The sequence below is a fragment of the Camelus dromedarius genome, unplaced genomic scaffold (genome assembly GCF_036321535.1).
Source record: "Camelus dromedarius isolate mCamDro1 unplaced genomic scaffold, mCamDro1.pat HAP1_SCAFFOLD_121, whole genome shotgun sequence".
In the NCBI taxonomy this organism is placed as follows: domain Eukaryota; kingdom Metazoa; phylum Chordata; class Mammalia; order Artiodactyla; family Camelidae; genus Camelus; species Camelus dromedarius.
The window spans coordinates 2,749,283-2,772,980 of record NW_026989801.1 but is presented as its reverse complement, the minus strand read 5'-3'; positions in this window follow the sequence as shown (position 1 = coordinate 2,772,980).

Genomic DNA, 23,698 nt, shown 5'->3' with positions numbered 1-23,698 from the left:
AGTTTTCACTGTCAAACCGAGTTGGAGCTTGTACCTCCCCATATATATGTATGGAATGGAGTTTGCAACTTAAAAGAAACTTTGTGTTCCCAACAAGCTAGGTGAAGGACGGCTTTCACACACACTTATCTCTCAGATCTGAGCAAGTGGAGAGACGTTCGTTCATCTAGCACCAGGGAACGGGTTGCAGGAGACACTTTTTCTCTGCTTTCTCAGTCTGTTTCCTATTGCCGGTTTGAAGTTCCTGCAGTTTTCACTGTAAAACCGAGTTGGAGTTTCTACCTCCCCATATATATGTATGGAATGGAGTTTGCAACTGAAAAGAAACTTTGTGTTCCCAACAATCTAGTTGAAGGACGGCTTTCACACACAATTAACTCTCAGAACAGAGCAAGTGGAGAGACGATCGTTCATCTAGCACCAAGGGAACGGATTGCAGGAGACACATTTTCTCTGCTTTCTCAGTCTGTTTCCTAGTGCCGGTTTGAAGTTCCTGCAGTTTTCACTGTCAAACCGAGTTGGATCTTGTACCTCCCCATATATATGTATGGAATGGAGTTTGCAACTGAAAAGAAACTTTGTGTTCCCAACAAGCTAGGTGAAGGGCGGCTTTCACACGCACTTATCTCTCAGAACTGAGCAAGTGGAGAGACGTTCGTTCATCTAGCACCAAGGGAACGGGTTGCAGGAGACACTTTTTCTCTGCTTTCTCAGTCTGTTTCCTAGTGCCGGTTTGAAGTTCCTGCAGTTTTCACGGTAAAACCGAGTTGGAGCTAGTACCTCTCCATATATATGTATGGAATGGAGTTTGCAACTTAAAAGAAACTTTGTGTTCCCAACAAGCTAGGTGAAGGACGGCTTTCACACACATTTATCTCTCAGAACTGAGCAAGTGGAGAGACTTTCGTTCATCTAGCACCAAGGGAACGGGTTGCAGGAGACACTTTTTCTCTGCTTTCTCAGTCTGTTTCCAAGTGCCGGTTTGAAGTTCCTGCAGTTTTCACTGTCAAACCGAGTTGGAGCTTGTACCTCCCCATATATATGTATGGAGTGGAGTTTGCAACTGAAAAGAAACTTTGTGTTCCCAACAAGATAGGTGAAGGATGGCTTTCACACACACTTATCTCTCAGAACTGAGCAAGTGGAGAGACGTTCGTTCATATAGCACCAAAGGAACGGGTTGCAGGAGACACTTTTTCTCTGCTTTCTCAGTCTGTTTCCTAGTGCCGGTTTGAAGTTCCTGCAGTTTTCACGGTAAAACCGAGTTGGAGCTAGTACCTCTCCATATATATGTATGGAATGGAGTTTGCAACTTAAAAGAAACTTTGTGTTCCCAACAAGCTAGGTGAAGGACGGCTTTCACACACATTTATCTCTCAGAACTGAGCAAGTGGAGAGACTTTCGTTCATCTAGCACCAAGGGAACGGGTTGCAGGAGACAATTTTTCTCTGCTTTCTCAGTCTGTTTCCTAGTGCCGGTTTGAAGTTCCTGCAGTTTTCACTGTAAAACCGAGTTGGAGCTTCTACCTACCCATATATATGTATGGAATGGTGTTTGCAACTGAAAAGAAACTTTGTGTTTCCAACAAGCTAGGTGAAGGACGGCTTTCACACACACTTATCTCTCAGAACTGAGCAAGTGGAGAGACGTTCGTTCATATAGCACCAAGGGAACTGGTTGCAGGAGACACTTTTTCTCGCTTTCTCAGTCTGTTTCCTAGCGCCGGTTTGAAGTTCCTGCAGTTTTCTCTGTCAAACCGAGTTGGAGCTAGTAGCTCCCCATATATATGTATGGAATGTAGGTTGCAACTGAAAAGAAACTTTGTGTTCCCAACAAGCTAGGTGAAGGACGGCTTTCACACACACTTATCTCTCAGATCTGAGCAAGTGGAGAGACGTTCGTTCATCTAGCACCAAGGGAACGGGTTGCAGGAGACACTTTTTCTCTGATTTCTCAGTCTGTTTCCTAGTGCCGGTTTGAAGATCCTGCCGTTTTCACTGTAAAACCGAGTTGGAGCTAGTACCTCCCCATATATATGTATGGAATGGAGTTTGCAACTGAAAAGAAACTTTGTGTTCCCAACAAGCTAGGTGAAGGACGGCTTTCACACACACTTATCTCTCAGAACTGAGCAAGTGAAGAGACGTTCGTTCATCTAGCACCAAGGGAACGGGTTGCAGGAGACACTATTTCTCTGCTTTCTCAGTCTGTTTCCTAGTGCCGGTTTGAAGTTCCTGCAGTTTTCACTGTCAAACCGAGTTGGAGCTAGTACCTCCCCATATATAAGTATGGAATGGAGTTGGCAACTGAAAAGAAACTTTGTGTTCCCAAGAAGCTATATGAAGGGCGGCTTTCACACACACTTATCTCTCAGAACTGAGCAAGTGGAGAGACGTTCGTTCATCTAGCACAAAGGGAACGGGTTGCTGGAGACACTTTTTCTCTGCTTTCTCAGTCTGTTTCCTAGTGCTGGTTTGAAGTTCCTGCAGTTTTCACTGTAAAACCGAGTTGGAGCTTGTACCTACCCATATATATGTATGGAATGGAGTTTGCAACTGAAAAGAAACTTTGTGTTCCCAACAAGCTAGGTGAAGGACGGCTTTCACACACACTTAGCTCTCAGAACAGAGCAAGTGGACAGACGTTCGTTCATCTAGCACCAAGGGAACGGGTTGCAGGAGACACTTTTTCTCTGCTTTCTCAGTCTGTTTCCTAGTGCCGGTTTGAAGATCCTGCAGTTTTCACTGTAAAACCGAGTTGGAGCTTGTACCTATCCATATATATGTATGGAATGGAGTATGCAACTGAAAAGAAACTTTGTGTTCCCAACAAGCTAGGTGAAGGACGGCATTCACACACAATTATCTCTCAGAACTGAGCAAGTGGAGAGACGTTCGTTCATCTAGCACCAAGGGAACGGGTTGCAGGAGACACTTTTTCTCTGCATTCTCAGTCTGTTTCCTAGTGCCGGTTTGAAGTTCCTGCAGTTTTCACTGTCAAACCGAGTTGGAGCTTCTACCTCCCCATATATAAGTATGGAATGGAGTTTGCAACTGAAAAGAAACTTTGTGTTCCCAACAATCTAGGTGAAGGACGGCTTTCACACACACTTAACTCTCAGAACAGAGCAAGTGGAGAGACTTTCGTTCATCTAGCACCAAGGGAACGGGTTGCAGGAGACACATTTTCTCTGCTTTCTCAGTCTGTTTCCTAGTGCTGGTTTGAAGTTCCTGCAGTTTTCACTCTCAAACCGAGTTGGAGCTTGTACCTCCCCATATATATGTATGGAATGGAGTTTGCAACTGAAAAGAAACTTTGTGTTCCCAACAAGCTAGGTGAAGGACGGCTTTCACACACACTTATCTCTCAGAACTGAGCAAGTGGAGAGACGTTCGTTCATCTAGCACCAGGGAACGGGTTGCAGGAGACACTTTTTCTCTGCTTTCTCAGTCTGTTTCCTAGTGCCGGTTTGAAGTTCCTGCAGTTTTCACTGTAAAACCGAGTTGGAGTTTCTACCTCCCCATATATATGTATGGAATGGAGTTTGCAACTGAAAAGAAACTTTGTGTTCCCAACAAGATAGGTGAAGGACGGCTTTCACACACACATATCTCTCAGAACTGAGCAAGTGGAGAGACGTTCGTTCATCTAGCACCAAGGGAACAGGTTGCAGGAGACATATTTTCTGTGCTTTCTCAGTCTGTTTCCAAGTGCCGGTTTGAAGTTCCTGCAGTTTTCACTGTAAAACCGAGTTGGAGCTTCTACCTCCCCATATATATGTATGGAATGGAGTTTGCAACTGAAAAGACACTTTGTGTTCCCAACAAGATAGGTGAAGGACGGCTTTCACACACACTTATCTCTCAGAACTGAGCAAGTGGAGAGACGTTCGTTCATCTAGCACCAAGGGAACAGGTTGCAGGAGACACATTTTCTCTGCTTTCTCAGTCTGTTTCCTAGTGCCGGTTTGAAGTTCCTGCAGTTTTCACTGTAAAACCGAGTTGGAGCTTGTAACTCCCCATATATATGTATGGAATGGAGTTTGCAACTGAATAGACACTTTGTGTCCCCAAAAAGGTATGTGAAGGACTGCTTTCACCCACACTTATCTCTCAGAACTGAGCAAGTGAAGAGACGTTCGTTCATCTAGCACCAAGGGAACGGGTTGCAGGAGACACATTTTCTCTGCTTTCTCAGTCTGTTTCCTAGTGCCGGTTTGAAGTTCCTGCAGTTTTCACTGTAAAACCGAGTTGGAGCTTCTACATCCCCATATATATGTATGGAATGGAGTTTGCAACTGAAAAGTAACTTTGTGTTCCAACAAGCTAGGTGAAGGACGGCTTTCACACACACATATCTATCAGAATTGACCAAGTGGAGAGACGTTCGTTCATCTAGCACCAAGGGAACGGGTTGCAGGAGACACTTTTTCTCTGCTTTCTCAGTCTGTTTCCTAGTGCCGGTTTGTAGTTCCTGCAGTTTTCACGGTAAAACCGAGTTGGAGCTAGTACCTCCCATATATATGTATGGATTGGAGTTTGCAACTGAAAAGAAACTTTGTGTTCCCAACAAGCTAGGTGAAGGACGGCTTTCACACACACTTATCTCTCAGAACTGAGCAAGTGGAGACACGTTCGTTCATCTAGCACCAAGGGAACGGTTTGCAGGAGACACTTTATCTCTGCTTTCTCAGTCTGTTTCCTAGTGCCGGTTTGAATTTCCTGCAGTTTTCACTGTCAAACCGAGTTGGAGCTTGTACCTCCCCATATATATGTATGGAATGGAGTTTGCAACTGAAAAGAAACTTTGTGTTCCCAACAAGCTAGGTGAAGGACGGCTTTCACACACACTTATCTCTCAGAACAGAGCAAGTGGACAGACGTTCGTTCATCTAGCACCAAGGGAACGGGTTGCAGGAGACACTTTTTCTCTGCTTTCTCAGTCTGTTTCCTAGTGCCGGTTTGAAGATCCTGCAGTTTTCACTGTAAAACCGAGTTGGAGCTAGTACCTCCCCATATATATGTATGGAATGGAGTTTGCAACTGAAAAGAAACTTTGTGTTCCCAACAAGCTAGTTGAAGGACGGCTTTCACACACACTTATCTCTCAGAACTGAGCAAGTGGAGAGACGTTCGTTCATCTAGCACCAAGGGAACGGGTTGCAGTAGACACTTTTTCTCTGCTTTCTCAGTCTGTTTCCTAGTGCCGGTTTGAAGTTCCTGCAGTTTACACTGTAAAATCGAGTTGGAGCTAGTACCTCCCCATATATATGTATGGAATGGAGTTTGCAACTGAAAAGAAACTTTGTGTTCCCAACAAGCTAGGTGAAGGACGGCTTTCACACACACTTATCTCTCAGAACTGAGCAAGTGGAGAGACGTTCGTTCATCTAGCACCAAGGGAACGGGTTGCAGGAGACCCTTTTTCTCTGCATTCTCAGTCTGTTTCCTAGTGCCGGTTTGAAGTTCCTGCAGTTTTCACTGTCAAAACGTGTTGGAGCTAGTACCTCCCCATATATAAGTATGGAATGGAGTTTGCAACTGAAAAGAAACTTTGTGTTCCCAACAAGCTAGGTGAAGGGCGGCTTTCACACACACTTATCTCTCAGAACTGAGCAAGTGGAGAGACGTTCGTTCAACTAGCACCAAGGGAACGGGATGCAGGAGAAACTTTTTCTCTGCTTTCTCAGTCTGTTTCCTAGTGGCGGTTTGAAGTTCCTGCAGTTTTCACTGTAAAACCGAGTTGGAGCTTGTACCTCCCCATATATATGTATGAAATGGAGTTTGCAACTGAAAAGAAACTTTGTGTTCCCAACAAGCTAGGTGAAGGACGGCTTTCACACACAATTATCTCTCAGAACTGAGCAAGTGGAGAGACGTTCGTTCATCTAGCACCAAGGGAACGGGTTGCAGGGGACACTTTTTCTCTGCTTTCTCAATCTGTTTCCTAGTCCCGGTTTGAAGTTCCTGCATTTTCACTGTCAAACCGATTTGGAGCTTCTACCTCCCCATATATAAGTATGGAATGGTGTTTGCAACTGAAAAGAAACTTTGTGTTCCCAACAATCAAGTTGAAGTACGGCTTTCACACACACTTAACTCTCAGAACAGAGCAAGTGGACAGACGTTCGTTCATCTAGCACCAAGGGAACGGGTTGCAGGAGACACATTTTCTCTGCTTTCTCAGTCTGTTTCCTAGTGCCGGTTTGAAGTTCCTGCAGTTTTCACGGTAAAACCGTGTTGGAGCTAGTACCTCTCCATATATATGTATGGAATGGAGTTTGCAACTTAAAAGAAACTTTGTGTTCCCAACAAGCTAGGTGAAGGACGGCTTTCACACACATTTATCTCTCAGAACTGAGCAAGTGGAGAGACGTTCGTTCATCTAGCACCAAGGGAACGGGTTGCAGGAGACACTTTTTCTCTGCTTACTCAGGCTGTTTCCTAGTGCCGGTTTGAAGTTCCTGCAGTTTTCACTGTCAAACAGAGTTGGAGCTTGTACCTCCCCATATATATGTATGGAATGGAGTTTGCAACTGAAAAGAAACTTTGTGTTCCCAACAAGCTAGATGAAGGACGGCTTTCACACACACGTATCTCTCAGAACTGAGCAAGTGGAGAGACGTTCGTTCATCTAGCACCAAGGGAACGGGTTGCAAGAGACACTTTTTCTCTGCTTTCTCAGTCTGTTTCCTAGTGCCGGTTTGAAGTTCCTGCAGTTTTCACTGTCAAACCGAGTTGGAGCTAGTACCTCCCCATATATAAGTATGGAATGGAGTTTGCAACTGAAAAGAAACTTTGTGTTCCCAACAACTTAGGTGAAGGGCGGCTTTCACACACACGTATCTCTCAGAACTGAGCAAGTGGAGACACGTTCGTTCATCTAGCACCAAGGGAACGGGTTGCAGGAGACACATTTTCTCTGCATTCTCAGTATGTTTCCTAGTGCCGGTTTGAAGTTCCTGCAGTTTTCACTGTCAAACCGAGTTGGAGCTAGTACCTCCCCATATATAAGTATGGAATGGGGTTTGCAACTGAAAAGAAACTTTGTGTTCCCAACAAGCTAGGTGAAGGGCGGCTTTCACACACACATATCTCTCAGAACTGAGCAAGTGGAGAGACGTTCGTTCATCTAGCACCAAGGGAACGGGTTGCAGGAGACACTTTTTCTCTGCTTTCTCAGTCTGTTTCCTATTGCCGGTTTGAAGTTCCTGCAGTTTACACTGTAAAACCGAGTTGGAGCTAGTACCTACCCATATATATGTATGGAATGGAGTTTGCAACTGAAAAGAAACTTTGTGTTCCCAACAAGCTAGGGGAAGGACGGCTTTCACACACACTTATCTCTCAGAACTGAGCAAGTGGAGAGACGTTCGTTCATATAGCACCAAAGGAACGGGTTGCAGGAGACACTTTTTCTCTGCTTTCTCAGTCTGTTTCCTAGTGCCGGTTTGAAGTTCCTGCAGTTTTCACTGTAAAACCGAGTTGGAGCTTCTACCTCCCCATATATATGTATGGAATGGTGTTTGCAACTGAAAAGAAACTTTGTGTTCCCAACAAGCTAGGTGAAGGACGGCTTTCACACACACTTATCACTCAGAACTGAGCAAGTGGAAAGACGTTCGTTCATCTAGCACCAAAGGAACGGGTTGCAGGAGACACTTTTTCTCGCTTTCTCAGTCTGTTTTCTAGTGCCGGTTTGAAGTTCCTGCAGTTTTCACTGTCAAACCGAGTTGGAGCTAGTACCTCCCCATATATATGTATGGAATGGAGTTTGCAACTGAAAAGAAACTTTGTGTTCCCAACAAGGTAGGTGAAGGACGGCTTTCACACACACTTATCTCTCAGAACAGAGCAAGTGGAGAGACGTTCGTTCATCTAGCACCAAAGGAACGGGTTTCAGGAGACACTTTTTCTCTGCTTTCTCAGTCTGTTTCCTAGTGCCGGTTTGAAGTTCCTGCAGTTTTCACTGTAAAACCGAGTTGGAGCTTCTACCTCCCCTTATATATGTATGGAATGGAGTTTGCAACTGAAAAGAAACTTTGTGTTCCCAACAAGCTAGGGGAAGGACGGCTTTCACACGCACTTATCTCTCAGAACTGAGCAAGTGGAGAGACGTTCGTTCATCTAGCACCAAGGGAACGGGTTGCAGGAGACACTTTTTCTCTGCTTTCTCAGTCTGTTTCCTAGTGCCGGTATGAAGTTCCTGCAGTTTTCACTGTAAAACCGAGTTGGAGCTAGTACCTACCCATATATATGTATGGAATGGAGTTTGCAACTGAAAAGAAACTTTGTGTTCCCAACAAGCTAGGTGAAGGAAGGCTTTCAAACACACTTATCTCTCAGAACTGAGCAAGTGGAGAGACGTTCGTTAATCTAGCACCAAAGGAACGGGTTGCAGGAGACACTTTTTCTCTGCTTTCTCAGTCTGTTTCCTAGTGCCAGTTTGAAGTTCCTGCAGTTTTCACTGTAAAACCGAGGTGGAGCTTGTACCTCCCCATATATATGTATGGAATGGTGTTTGCAACTGAAAAGAAACTTTGTGTTCCCAACAAGCTAGGGGAAGTACGGCTTTCACAAACACTTATTTCTCAGAAGTGAGCAAGTGGAGAGACGTTCGTTCATCTAGCACCAAGGGAACGGGTTGCAGGAGACACTTTTTCTCTGCTTTCTCAGTCTGTTTCCTATTGCCGGTTTGAAGTTCCTGCAGTTTTCACTGTAAAACCGAGTTGGAGCTTGTACCTCCCCTTATATATGTATGGAATGGTGTTTGCAACTGAAAAGAAACTTTGTGTTCCCAACAAGCTAGGTGAAGGACGGCTTTCACACACACTTATCTCTCAGAACTGAGCAAGTGGAGAGAAGTTCGTTCATCTAGCACCAAGGGAACGGGTTGCAGGAGACAATTTTTCTCGCTTTCTCAGTCTGTTTCCTAGCGCCGGTTTGAAGTTCCTGCAGTTTTCACTGTCAAACCGAGTTGGAGCTAGTACCTCCCCATATATATGTATGGAATGGAGTTTGCAACTGAAAAGAAACTTTGTGTTCCCAACAAGGTAGGTGAAGGACGGCTTTCACACACACTTATCTCTCAGAACAGAGCAAGTGGAGAGACGTTCGTTCATCTAGCACCAAGGGAACGGGTTGCAGGAGACACTTTTTCTCTGCTTTCTCAGTCTTTTTCCTAGTGCCGGTTTGAAGTTCCTGCAGTTTTCACTGTAAAACCGAGTTGGAGCTTCTACCTCCCCTTATATATGTATGGAATGGAGTTTGCAACTGAAAAGAAACTTTGTGTTCCCAACAAGCTAGGGGAAGGACGGCTTTCACACACACTTATCTCTCAGAACTGAGCAAGTGGAGAGACGTTCGTTCATCTAGCACCAAGGGAACGGGTTGCAGGAGACACTTATTCTCTGCTTTCTCAGTCTGTTTCCTAGTGCCGGTATGAAGTTCCTGCAGTTTTCACTGTAAAACCGAGTTGGAGCTAGTACCTCTCCATATATATGTATGGAATGGAGTTTGCAACTGAAAAGAAACTTTGTGTTCCCAACAAGCTAGGTGAAGGACGGCTTTCACACACACTTATCTCTCAGAACTGAGCAAGTGGAGAGACGTTCGTTCATCTAGCACCAAAGGAACGGGTTGCAGGAGACACTTTTTCTCTGCTTTCTCAGACTGTTTCCTAGTGCCGGTTTGAAGTTCCTGCAGTTTTCACTGTAAAACCGAGTTGGAGCTTGTACCTCCCCATATATATGTATGGAATGGTGTTTGCAACTGAAAAGAAACTTTGTGTTCCCAACAAGCTAGGGGAAGGACGGCTTTCACACACACTTATTTCTCAGAAGTGAGCAAGTGGAGAGACGTTCGTTCATCTAGCACCAAGGGAACGGGTTGCAGGAGACACTTTTTCTCTGCTTTCTCAGACTGTTTCCTATTGCCGGTTTGAAGTTCCTGCAGTTTTCACTGTAAAACCGAGTTGGAGCTTGTACCTCCCCTTATATATGTAAGGAATGGAGTTTGCAACTGAAAAGAAACTTTGTGTTCCCAACAAGCTAGGTGAAGGACGGCTTTCACACACACTTATCTCTCAGAACTGAGCAAGTGGAGAGACGTTCGTTCATCTAGCACCAAGGGAACGGGTTGCAGGAGACACTATTTCTCTGCTTTCACAGTCTTTTTCCTAGTGCCGGTTTGAAGTTCCTGCAGTTTTCACTGTAAAACCGAGTTGGAGCTTGTACCTCCCCATATATATGTATGGAATGGAGTTTGCAACTGAAAAGAAACTTTGTGTTCCCAACAAGCTAGGTGAAGGACGGCTTTCACACACACTTATCTCTCAGAACTGAGCAAGTGGAGAGACGTTCGTTCATCTAGCACCAAAGGAACGGGTTGCAGGAGACACTTATTCTCTGCTTTCTCAGTCTTTTTCCTAGTGCCGGTTTGAAGTTCCTGCAGTTTTCACTGTAAAACCGAGTTGGAGCTTGTACCTCCCCATATATATGTATGGAATGGTGTTTGCAACTGAAAAGAAACTTTGTGTTCCCAACAAGCTAGGTGAAGGACGGCTTTCACACACACTTATCTCTCAGAACTGAGCAAGTGGAGAGACGTTCGTTCATCTAGCACCAAGTGAACGGGTTGCAGGAGACACTTTTTCTCGCTTTCTCAGTCTGTTTCCTAGCGCCGGTTTGAAGTTCCTGCAGTTTTCACTGTCAAACCGAGTTGGAGCTTGTACCACCCCATATATATGTATGGAATGGAGTTTGCAACTGAAAAGAACCTTTGTGTTCCCAACAAGCTAGGTGAAGTTCGGCTTTCACACGCACTTATCACTCAGAACTGAGAAAGTGGAGAGACGTTCGTTCATCTAGCACCAAGGGAACGGGTTGCAGGAGACACTTTTTCTCTGCTTTCTCAGTCTGTTTCCTAGTGCCGGTTTGAAGTTCCTGCAGTTTTCACGGTAAAACCGTGTTGGAGCTAGTACCTCTCCATATATATGTATGGAATGGAGTTTGCAACTTAAAAGAAACTTTGTGTTCCCAACAAGCTAGGTGAAGGACGGCTTTCACACACATTTATCTCTCAGAACTGAGCAAGTGGAGAGACGTTCGTTCATCTAGCACCAAGGGAACGGGTTGCAGGAGACACTTTTTCTCTGCTTTCACAGTCTGTTTCCTAGTGCCGGTTTGAAGTTCCTGCAGTTTTCACTGTCAAACCGAGTTGGAGCTTGTACCTCCCCATATATATGTATGGAATGGAGTTTGCAACTGAAAAGAAACTTTGTGTTCCCAAGAAGCTAGGTGAAGGACGGCTTTCACACACACTTGTTTCTCAGAACTGAGCAAGTGGAGAGACGTTCGTTCATCTAGCACCAAGGGAACGGGTTGCAGGAGACACTTTTTCTCTGCTTTCTCAGTCTGTTTCCTAGTGCCGGTTTGAAGTTCCTGCAGTTTTCACTGTCAAACCGAGTTGGAGCTAGTACCTCCCCATATATAAGTATGGAATGGAGTTTGCAACTGAAAAGAAACTTTGTGTTCCCAACAACTTAGGTGAAGTGCGGCTTTCACACACAATTATCTCTCAGAACTGAGCAAGTGGAGAGACGTTCGTTCATCTAGCACCAAGGGAACGGGTTGCAGGAGACACTTTTTCTCTGCTTTCTCAGTCTGTTTCCTAGTGCCGGTTTGAAGTTCCTGCAGTTTTCACTGTCAAACCGAGTTGGAGCTAGTACCTCCCCATATATAAGTATGGAATGGAGTTTGCAACTGAAAAGAAACTTTGTGTTCACAACAAGCTAGGTGAAGGGCGGCTTTCACACACACATATCTCTCAAAACTTAGCAAGTGGAGAGACGTTCGTTCATCTAGCACCAAGGGAACGTGATGCAGGAGACACTTTTTCTCTGCTATCTCAGTCTGTTTCCTAGTGCCGGTTTGAAGTTCCTGCAGTTTTCACTGTCAAACCGAGTTGGAGCTAGTACCTCCCCATATATATGTATGGAATGGAGTTTGCAACTGAAAAGAATCTTTGTGTTCCCAACAAGCTAGGTGAAAGACGGCTTTCACACACAATGATCTCTCAGAACTGAGCAAGTGGAGAGAAGTTCGTTCATCTATCACCAAGGGAACTAGTTGCAGGTGACACTTTTTCTCTGCTTTCTCAGTCTGTTTCCTAGTGCCGGTTTGAAGTTCCTGCAGTTTTCACTGTAAAACCGAATTGGAGCTAGTACCTCCCTATATATATGTATGGAATGGAGTTTACAACTGAAAAGAAACTTTGTGTTCCCAACAAGCTAGGTGAAGGACGGCTTTCACACACACTTATCTCTCAGAACTGAGCAAGTGGAGAGACGTTCGTTTATCTAGCACCAAGGGAACGTGTTGCAGGAGACACTTTTTCTCTGCTTTCTCAGTCTGTTTCCTAGTGCCGGTTTGAAGTTCCTGCAGTTTTCACTGTCAAACCGAGTTGGAGTTAGTACCTCCCCATATATATGTATGGAATGGAGTTTGCATCTGAAAAGAAACTTTGTGTTCCCAACAAGCTAGGTGAAGGACGGCTTTCACACACACTTAACTCTCAGAACTGAGCAAGTGGAGAGACGTTCGTTCATCTAGTACCAAGGGAACTTGTTGCAGGAGACACTTTTTCTCTGCTTTCTCAGTCTTTTTCCTAGTGCCGGTTTGATGTTCCTGCAGTTTTCACTTTAAAACCGAGTTGGAGCTAGTACCTCCCCATATATATGTATGGAATGGAGTTTGCAACTGAAAAGAAACTTTGTGTTCCCAACAAGCTAGGTGAAGGACGGCTTTCACACACACTTATCTCTCAGAACTGAGCAAGTGGAGAGACGTTCGTTCATCTAGCACCAAGGGAACGGGTTGCAGGAGACACTTTTTCTCTGCTTTGTCAGTCTGTTTCCTAGTGCCGGATTGAAGTTCCTGCAGTTTTCACTGTAAAACCGAGTTGGAGCTTCTACCTCCCCATATATATGTATGGAATGGAGTTTGCAACTGAAAAGAATCTTTGTGTTCCCAACAAGCTAGGTGAAGGACGGCTTTCACACACACTTATCTATCAGAACTGAGCAAGTGGAGAGACGTTCGTTCATCTAGCACCAAGGGAACGTGATGCAGGAGACACTTTTTCTCTGCTATCTCAGTCTGTTTCCTAGTGCCGGTTTGAAGTTCCTGCAGTTTTCACTGTCAAACCGAGTTTGAGCTAGTACCTCCCCATATATATGTATGGAATGGAGTTTGCAACTGAAAAGAAACTTTGTGTTCCCAAAAAGCTAGGTGAAGAACGGCTTCCACACGCAATTATCTCTCAGAACTGAGCAAGTGGAGAGACGTTCGTTCATCTATCACCAAGGGAACTTGTTGCAGGAGACACTTTTTCTCTGCTTTCTCAGTCTGTTTCCTAATGCCGGTTTGATGTTCTTGCAGTTTTCACTGTAAAACCGAGTTTGAGCTTGTACCTCCCCATATATATGTATGGAATGGAGTTTGCAACTGAAAAGAATCTTTGTGTTCCCAACAAGCTAGGTGAAGGACGGCTTTCACACACACTTACCTCTCAGAACTGAGCAAGTGGTGAGACGTTCGTTCATCTAGCACCAAGGGAACGGGTTGCAGGAGACACTTTTTCTCTGCTTTCTCAGTCTGTTTCCTAGTGCCGGTTTGAAGTTCCTGCAGTTTTCACAGTCAAACCGAGTTGGAGCTTGTACCTCCCCATATATATGTATGGAATGGAGTTTGCAACTGAAAAGAAACTTTGTGTTCCCAAAAAGCTAGGTGAAAGACGGCTTTCACACGCAATTATCTCTCAGAACTGAGCAAGTGGAGAGACGTTCGTTCATCTATCACCAAGGGAACTTGTTGAAGGTGACACTTTTTCTCTGCTTTCTCAGTCTGTTTCCTAGTGCCGGTTTGATGTTCCTGCAGTTTTCACTGTAAAACCGAATTGGAGCTAGTACCTCCCCATATATATGTATGGAATGGAGTTTGCAACTGAAAAGAAACTTTGTGTTCCCAACAATCTAGGTGAAGGACGGCTTTCACACACACTTATCTCTCAGAACTGAGCAAGTGGAGAGACGTTCGTTCATCTAGCACCAAGGGAACGGGTTGCAGGAGACACTTTTTCTCTGCTTTCTCAGTCTTTTTCCTAGTGCCGGTTTGAAGTTCCTGCAGTTTTCACTGTCAAACCGAGTTGGAGCTTGTACCTCCCCATATATATGTATGGAATGGAGTTTGCAACTGAAAAGAAACTTTGTGTTCCCAAAAATCTAGGTGAAGGACGGCTTTCACACACACTTATCTCTCAGAACAGAGCAAGTGGAGAGACGTTCGTTCATCTAGCACCAAGGGAACGGGTTGCAGGAGACACTATTTCTCTGCTTTCTCAGTCTGTTTCCTAGTGCCGGTTTGAAGTTCCTGCAGATTTCACTGTCAAACCGAGTTGGAGCTTGTACCTCCCCATACATATGTATGGAATGGAGTTTGCAACTGAAAAGAAACTTTGTGTTCCCAACAAGCTAGGTGAAGGACGGCTTTCACACACACTTATCTCTCAGAACTGAGCAAGTGGAGAGACGTTCGTTCATCTAGCACCAAGGGAACGGGATGCAGGAGACACTTTTTCTCTGCTTCCTCAGTCTGTTTCCTAGTGCCGGTTTGAAGTTCCTGCAGTTTTCACGGTAAAACCGAGTTGGAGCTAGTACCTCCCCGTATATATGTATGGAATGGAGTTTGCAACTGAAAAGAAACTTTGTGTTCCCAAAAAGCTAGGTGAAGGACGGCTTTCACACACACTTATCTCTCAGAACAGAGCAAGTGGAGAGACGTTCGTTCATCTAGCACCAAGGGAACGGGTTGCAGGAGACACTATTTCTCTGCATTCTCTGTCTGTTTCCTAGTGCCGGTTTGAAGTTCCTGCAGATTTCACTGTCAAACCGAGTTGGAGCTTGTACCTCCCCATATATATGTATGGAATGGAGTTTGCAACTGAAAAGAAACTTTGTGTTCCCAACAAGCTAGGTGAAGGACGGCTTTCACACACACTTATCTCTCAGAACTGAGCAAGTGGAGAGACGTTCGTTCATCTAGCACCAAGGGAACGGGATGCAGGAGACAATTTTTCTCTGCTTCCTCAGTCTGTTTCCTAGTGCCGGTTTGAAGTTCCTGCAGTTTTCACTGTAAAACCGAGTTGGAGCTAGTACCTCCATTTATATATGTATGGAATGGAGTTTGCAACTGAAAAGAAACTTTGTGTTCCCAACAAGCTAGGTGAAGGACGGATTTCACACACACATATTTCTCAGAACTGAGCAAGTGGAGAGACGTTCGTTCATCTAGCACCAAGGGAGCGGGTTGCAGGAGACACTTTTTCTCTGCTTTCTCAGTGTGTTTTCTAGTGCCGGTTTGAAGTTCCTGCAGTTTTCACTGTCAAACCGAGTTGGAGCTAGTACCTCCCCATATATATGTATGGAATGGAGTTTGCCACTGAAAAGAAACTGTGTGTTCCCAACAAGCTAGTTGAAGGACGGCTTTCACACACACTTATCTCTCAGAACTTAGCAAGTGGAGAGACGTTCGTTCATCTAGCACCAATGGAACGGGTTGCAGGAGACTCTTTTTCTCTGCTTTCTCAGTCTGTTTCCTAGTGCCGGTTTGAAGTTCCTGCAGTTTTCACTGTAAAACCGAGTTGGAGCTTGTACCTCCCCATATATATTTAAGGAATGGGGTTTGCAACTGAAAAGAAACTTTGTGTTCCCAACAAGCTAGGTGAAGGACGGCTTTCACACACACTTATCTCTCAGAACTGAGCAAGTGGAGAGACGTTCGTTCATCTAGCACCAAGGGAACGGGATGCAGGAGACACTTTTTCTCTGCTTCCTCAGTCTGTTTCCTAGTGCCGGTTTGAAGTTCCTGCAGTTTTCACGGTAAAACCGAGTTGGAGCTAGTACCTCCCCGTATATATGTATGGAATGGAGTTTGCAACTGAAAAGAAACTTTGTGTTCCCAAAAAGCTAGGTGAAGGACGGCTTTCACACACACTTATCTCTCAGAACAGAGCAAGTGGAGAGACGTTCGTTCATCTAGCACCAAGGGAACGGGTTGCAGGAGACACTATTTCTCTGCATTCTCTGTCTGTTTCCTAGTGCCGGTTTGAAGTTCCTGCAGATTTCACTGTCAAACCGAGTTGGAGCTTGTACCTCCCCATATATATGTATGGAATGGAGTTTGCAACTGAAAAGAAACTTTGTGTTCCCAACAAGCTAGGTGAAGGACGGCTTTCACACACACTTATCTCTCAGAACTGAGCAAGTGGAGAGACGTTCGTTCATCTAGCACCAAGGGAACGGGATGCAGGAGACAATTTTTCTCTGCTTCCTCAGTCTGTTTCCTAGTGCCGGTTTGAAGTTCCTGCAGTTTTCACTGTAAAACCGAGTTGGAGCTAGTACCTCCATTTATATATGTATGGAATGGAGTTTGCAACTGAAAAGAAACTTTGTGTTCCCAACAAGCTAGGTGAAGGACGGATTTCACACACACATATTTCTCAGAACTGAGCAAGTGGAGAGACGTTCGTTAATCTAGCACCAAGGGAGCGGGTTGCAGGAGACACTTTTTCTCTGCTTTCTCAGTGTGTTTTCTAGTGCCGGTTTGAAGTTCCTGCAGTTTTCACTGTCAAACCGAGTTGGAGCTAGTACCTCCCCATATATATGTATGGAATGGAGTTTGCCACTGAAAAGAAACTGTGTGTTCCCAACAAGCTAGTTGAAGGACGGCTTTCACACACACTTATCTCTCAGAACTTAGCAAGTGGAGAGACGTTCGTTCATCTAGCACCAATGGAACGGGTTGCAGGAGACTCTTTTTCTCTGCTTTCTCAGTCTGTTTCCTAGTGCCGGTTTGAAGTTCCTGCAGTTTTCACTGTAAAACCGAGTTGGAGCTTGTACCTCCCCATATATATTTAAGGAATGGGGTTTGCAACTGAAAAGAAACTTTGTGTTCCCAACAAGCTAGGTGAAGGACGGCTTTCACACACACTTATCTCTCAGAACTGAGCAAGTGGAGAGACGTTCGTTCATCAAGCACCAAGTTAAAGGGTTGCAGGAGACATTTTTTCTCTGCTTTCTCAGTCTGTTTCCTAGTGCCGTTTTGAAGTTCCTGCAGTTTTCACTGTCAAACCGAGTTGGAGCTTCTACCTCCCCATATATATGTATGGAATGGAGTTTGCAACTGAAAAGAAACTTTGTGTTCCCAACAAGCTAGGTGAAGGACGGCTTTCACACACACTTATCTCTCAGAACTGAGCAAGTGGAGAGACGTTCGTTCATCTAGCACCAAGGGAACGGGTTGCAGGAGACACATTTTCTCTGCTTTCTCAGTCTGTTTCCTAGTGCCGGTTTGAAGTTCCTGCAGTTTTCACTGTAAATCCGAGTTGAAGCTAGTACCTCCCCATATATATGTATGGAATGGAGTTTGCAACTGAAAATAAACTTTGTGTTCCAAACAAGCTAGGTGAAGGACGGCTTTCACACACACATATCTCTCAGAACTGAGCAACTGGAGAGACGTTCGTTCATCTAGCACCAATGGAACGGGTTGCAGGAGACACTTTTTCTCTGCTTCCTCAGTCTGTTTCCTAGTGCCGATTTGAAGATCCTGCAGTTTTCACTGTAAAACCGTGTTGGAGCTTGTACCTCTCCATATATATGTATGAAATGGAGTTTGCACCTGAAAAGAAAGTTTGTGTTCCCAACAAGCTAGGTGAAGGACGGCTTTCACACACACTTATCTCTCAGAACTGAGCAAGTGGAGAGACGTTCGTTCATCTAGCACCAAGTGAACGGGTTGCAGGAGACACTTTTTCTCTGCTTTCTCAGTCTGTTTCCTAGTGCCGGTTTGAAGTTCCTGCAGTTTTCACTGTAAAACCGAGTTGGAGCTAGTACCTCCCCATATATATGTATGGAATGGAGTTTGCAACTGAAAAGAAACTTTGTGTTCCCAACAAGCTAGGTGAAGGACGGGTTTAACACGCACTTATCTCTCAGAACTGAGCAAGTGGAGAGACGTTCGTTCATCTAGCACCAAGGGAACGGTTTGTAGAAGACACTTTTTCTCTGCTTTCTCAGTCTGTTTCCTAGTGCCGGTTTGAAGTTCCTGCAGTTTTCACTGTCAAACCGATTTGGAGCTACTATCTCCCCATATATATGTATGGAATGGAGTTTACAACTGAAAAGAAACTTTGTGTTCCCAACAAGCTAGGTGAAGAGCGGCTTTCACACACACATATCTCTCAGAACTGAGCAAGTGGAGAGACGTTCGTTCATCTAGCACCAAGGGAACGGGTTGCAGGAGACACTTTTTCTCTGCTTCCTCAGTCTGTTTCCTAGTGCCGGTTTGAAGTTCCTGCAGTTTTCACTGTAAAACCGAGTTGGAGCTTGTACCTCTCCATATATATGTATGAAATGGAGTTTGCACCTGAAAAGAAACTTTGTGTTCCCAACAAGCTAGGTGAAGGACGGCTTTCACACACACTTATCTCTCAGAACTGAACAAGTGGAGAGCCTTTCGTTCATCTAGCACCAAGGGAACGGGTTGCAGGAGACACTTTTTCTCTGCTTTCTCAGTCTGTTTCCTAGTGCCGGTTTGAAGTTCCTGCAGTTTTCACTGTAAAACCGAGTTGCAGCTAGTACCTCCCCATATATATGTATGGAATGGAGTTTGCAACTGAAAAGAAACTTTGTGTTCCCAACAAGCTAGGTGAAGGACGGCTTTCACACGCACTTATCTCTCAGAACTGAGCAAGTGGAGAGACGTTCGTTCATCTAGCACCAAGGGAACGGTTTGTAGAAGACACTTTTTCTCTACTTTCTCAGTCTGTTTCCTAGTGCCGGTTTGAAGTTCCTGCAGTTTTCACTGTCAAACAGATTTGGATCTAGTGTCTCCCCATATATATGTATGGAATGGAGTTTACAAGTGAAAAGAAACTTTGTGTTCCCAACAAGCTAGGTGAAGAGCGGCTTTCACACACACATATCTCTGAGAACTGAGCAAGTGGAGAGACGTTCGTTCATCTAGCACCAAGGGAACGGGTTGCAGGAGACACTTTTCTCTGCTTTCTCAGTCTGTTTCCTAGTGCCGGTTTGAAGTTCCTGCAGTTTTCACTGTCAAACCGAGTTGGAGCTTTTACCTCCCCATATATATGTATGGAATGGAGTTTGCAACTGAAAAGAAACTTTGTGTTCCCAACAAGCTAGGTGAAGGACGGCTTTCACACACACTTATCTCTCAGAAGAGAGCAAGTGGAGAGACGTTCGTTCATCTAGCACCAAGGGAACGGGTTGCAGGAGACACTTTTTCTCTGCTTCCTCAGTCTGTTTCCTAGTGCCGGTTTGAAGTTCCTGCAGTTTTCACTGTAAAACCGAGTTGGAGCTTGTACCTCCCCATATATATGTATGGAATGGAGTTTGCAACTGAAAAGAAACTTTGTGTTCCCAACAAGCTAGGTGAAGGACGGCTTTCACACACACTTATCTCTCAGAACTGAGCAAGTGGAGAGACGTTCGTTCATCTATCACCAAGGGAACGGGTTGCAGGAGACACTTATTCTCTGCTTTCTCAGTCTGTTTCCTAGTGCCGGTTTGAAGTTCCTGCAGTTTTCACGGTAAAACCGAGTTGAGCTTCTAACTCCCCATATATATGTATGGAATGGAGTTTGCAACTGAAAAGAAACTTTGTGTTCCCAACAAGCTAGGTGAAGGACGGCTTTCACACACACTTATCTCTCAGAACTTAGCAAGTGGAAAGACGTTCGTTCATCTAGCACCAAGGGAACGGGTGGCAGGAGACATATTTTCTCTGCTTTCTCAGTCTGTTTCCTAGTGCCGGTTTGAAGTTCCTGCAGTTTTCACTGTCAAACCGAGTTGGAGCTTGTACCTCCCCATATATATGTATGGAATGGAGTTTGCAACTGAAAAGAAACTTTGTGTTCCCAACAAGCTAGGTGAAGGACGGCTTTCACACACACTTATCTCTCAGAACTGAGCAAGTGGAGAGACGTTCGTTCATCTAGCACCAAGGGAACGGGTTGCAGGAGACACTTTTTCTCTGCTTTCTCAGTCTGTTTCCTAGTGCCGGTTTGAAGTTCCTGCAGTTTTCACTGTAAATCCGAGTTGAATCTAGTACCTCCCCTTATACATTTATGGAATGGAGTTTGCAACTGAAAAGAAACTTTGTGTTTCCAACAAGCTAGGTGAAGGACGGCTTTCACACACACTTATCTCTCAGAACTGAGCAACTGGAGAGACGTTCGTTCATCTAGCACCAAGGGAGCGGGTTGCAGGAGACACTTTTTCTCTGCTTCCTCAGTCTGTTTCCTAGTGCCGGTTTGAAGTTCCTGCAGTTTTCACTGTAAAACCGAGTTGGAGCTAGTACCTCCCCATATATATGTATGGAATGGAGTTTGCAACTGAAAAGTAACTTTGTGTTCCCAACAAGCTAGGTGAAGGACGGCTTTCACACGCACATATCTCTCAGAACTGAGCAAGTGGAGAGACGTTCGTTCATCTAGCACCAAGGGAACGGTTTGTAGAAGACACTTTTTCTCTGCTTCCTCAGTCTGTTTCCTAGTGCCGGTTTGAAGTTCCTGCAGTTTTCACTGTAAAACCGAGTTGGAGCTTTTACCTCCCCATATATATGTATGGAATGGAGTTTGCAACTGGAAAGAAACTTTGTGTTCCCAACAAGCTAGGTGAAGGACGGCTTTCACACACACTTATCTCTCAGAACTGAGCAAGTGGAGAGACGTTCGTTCATCAAGCACCAAGGGAACGGGTTGCAGGAGACACTATTTCTCTGCTTTCTCAGTCTGTTTCCTAGTGCCGGTTTGAAGTTCCTGCAGATTTCTCTGTCAAACCGAGTTGGAGCTAGTACCTCCCCATATATATGTATGGAATGGAGTTTGCAACTGAAAAGAAACTTTGTGTTCCCAACAAGTTAGGTGAAGGGCGGCTTTCACACACACTTATCTCTCAGAACTGAGCAAGTGGAGAGACGTTCGTTCATCTAGCACCAAGGGAACGGGATGCAGGAGACACTTTTTCTCTGCTTTCTCAGTCTGTTTCCTAGTGCCGGTTTGAAGATCCTGCAGTTTTCACTGTAAATCCGAGTTGAAGCTAGTACCTCCCCATATATATGTATGGAATGGAGTTTGCAACTGAAAAGAAACTTTGTGTTCCAAACAAGCTAGGTGAAGAACGGCTTTCACACACACTTATCTCTCAGAAGACAGCAAGTGGAGAGACGTTCGTTCATCTAGCACCAAGGGAACGGTTTGCAGGAGACACTTATTCTCTGCTTTCTCAGTCTGTTTCCTATTGCTGGTTTGAAGTTCCTGCAGTTTTCACTGTAAAACCGAGTTGGAGCTAGTACCTCCCCATATATATGTATGGAATGGAGTTTGCAACTGAAAAGAAACTTTGTGTTCCCAACAAGCTAGGTTAAGGGCGGCTTTCACACACACTTAACTCTCAGAACTGAGCAAGTGGAGAGACGTTCGTTCATCTAGCACCAAGGGAACGGGTTGCAGGAGACACTTGTTCTCTGCTTTCTCAGTGTGTTTTCTAGTGCCGGTTTGAAGTTCCTGCAGTTTTCACTGTCAAACCGAGTTGGAGCTAGTACCTCCCCATATATATGTATGGAATGGAGTTTGCCACTGAAAAGAAACTGTGTGTTCCCAACAAGCTAGTTGAAGGACGGCTTTCACACACACTTATCTCTCAGAACTTAGCAAGTGGAGAGACGTTCGTTCATCTAGCACCAATGGAACGGGTTGCAGGAGACTCTTTTTCTCTGCTTTCTCAGTCTGTTTCCTAGTGTCGGTTTGAAGTTCCTGCAGTTTTCACTGTAAAACCGAGTTGGAGCTTGTACCTCCCCATATATATTTAAGGAATGGGGTTTGCAACTGAAAAGAAACTTTGTGTTCCCAACAAGCTAGGTGAAGGACGGCTTTCACACGCTATTATCTCTCAGAACTGAGCAAGTGGAGAGACGTTCGTTCATCTAGCACCAAGGGAACGGTTTGTAGGAGACACTTTTTCTCTGCTTTCTCAGTCTGTTTCCTAGTGCCAGTTTGAAGTTCCTGCAGTTTTCACAGTCAAACCGATTAGGAGCTAGTATCTCCCCATATATTTTTATGGAATGGAGTTTACAACTGACAAGAAACTTTGTGTTCCCAACAAGCTAGTTGAAGAGCGGCTTTCACACACACTTATCTCTCAGAACTAAGCAATTGGAGAGACGTTCGTTCATCTAGCACCAAGGGAACGGTTTGCAGGAGACACTTTTTCTCTGCTTTCTCAGTCTGTTTCCTAGTGCCGGTTTCAAGTTCCTGCAGTTTTCACTGTAAAACCGAGTTTGAGCTAGAACCTCCCCGTATATATGTATGGAATGGAGTTTGCAACTGAAAAGAAACTTTGTGTTCCCAACAAGCTAGGTGAAGGACGGCTTTCACACACACTTATCTCTCAGAACTGAGCAAGTGGAGAGACGTTCGTTCATCTAGCACCAAGGGAACGGGTTGCAGGAGACACTTTTTCTCTGCTTTCTCAGTCTGTTTCCTAGTGCCGGTTTGAAGTTCCTGCAGATTTCACTGTCAAACCGAGTTGGAGCTAGTACCTCCCCATATATATGTATGGAAAGGAGTTTGCAACCGAAAAGAAACTTTGTGTTCCCAAAAAGCTAGGTGAAGGATGGCTTTCTCACACACTTATCTCTCAGAACTGAGCAAGTGGAGAGACGTTCGTTAATCTAGCACCAAGGGAACGGGATGCAGGAGACAATTTTTCTCTTTTTCCTCAGTCTGTTTCCTAGTGCCGGTTTGAAGTTCCTGCAGTTTTCACTGTAAAACCGATTTGGAGCTTGTATCTCTCCATATATATGTATGGAATGGAGTTTGCAACTGAAAAGAAACTTTGTGTTCCCAACAAGCTAGGTGAAGGACGGCTTTCACACACACTTATCTCTCAGAACTGAGCAAGTGGAGAGACGTTCGTTCATCTAGCACCAAGTTAAAGGGTTGCAGGAGACATTTTTTCTCTGCTTTCTCAGTCTGTTTCCTAGTGCCGTTATGAAGTTCCTGCAGTTTTCACTGTCAAACCGAGTTGGAGCTTCTACCTCCCCATATATATGTATGGATTGGAGTTTGCAACTGAAAAGAAACTTTGTGTTCCCAACAAGCTAGGTGAAGGACGGCTTTCACACACACTTTTCTCTCAGAACATAGCAAGTGGAGAGACGTTCGTTCATCTAGCACCAAGGGAACGGGTTGCAGGAGACACATTTTCTCTGCTTTCTCAGTCTGTTTCCTAGTGCCGGTTTGAAGTTCCTGCAGTTTTCACTGTAAATCCGAGTTGAAGCTAGTACCTCCCCTTATATATGTATGGAATGGAGTTTGCAACTGAAAATAAACTTTGTGTTCCCAACAAGCTAGGTGAAGGACGGCTTTCACACACACTTATCTCTCAGAACTGAGCAACTGGAGAGACGTTCGTTCATCTAGCACCAATGGAACGGGTTGCAGGAGACACTTTTTCTCTGCTTCCTCAGTCTGTTTCCTAGTGCCGGTTTGAAGATCCTGCAGTTTTCACTGTAAAACCGTGTTGGAGCTTGTACCTCTCCATATATATGTATGA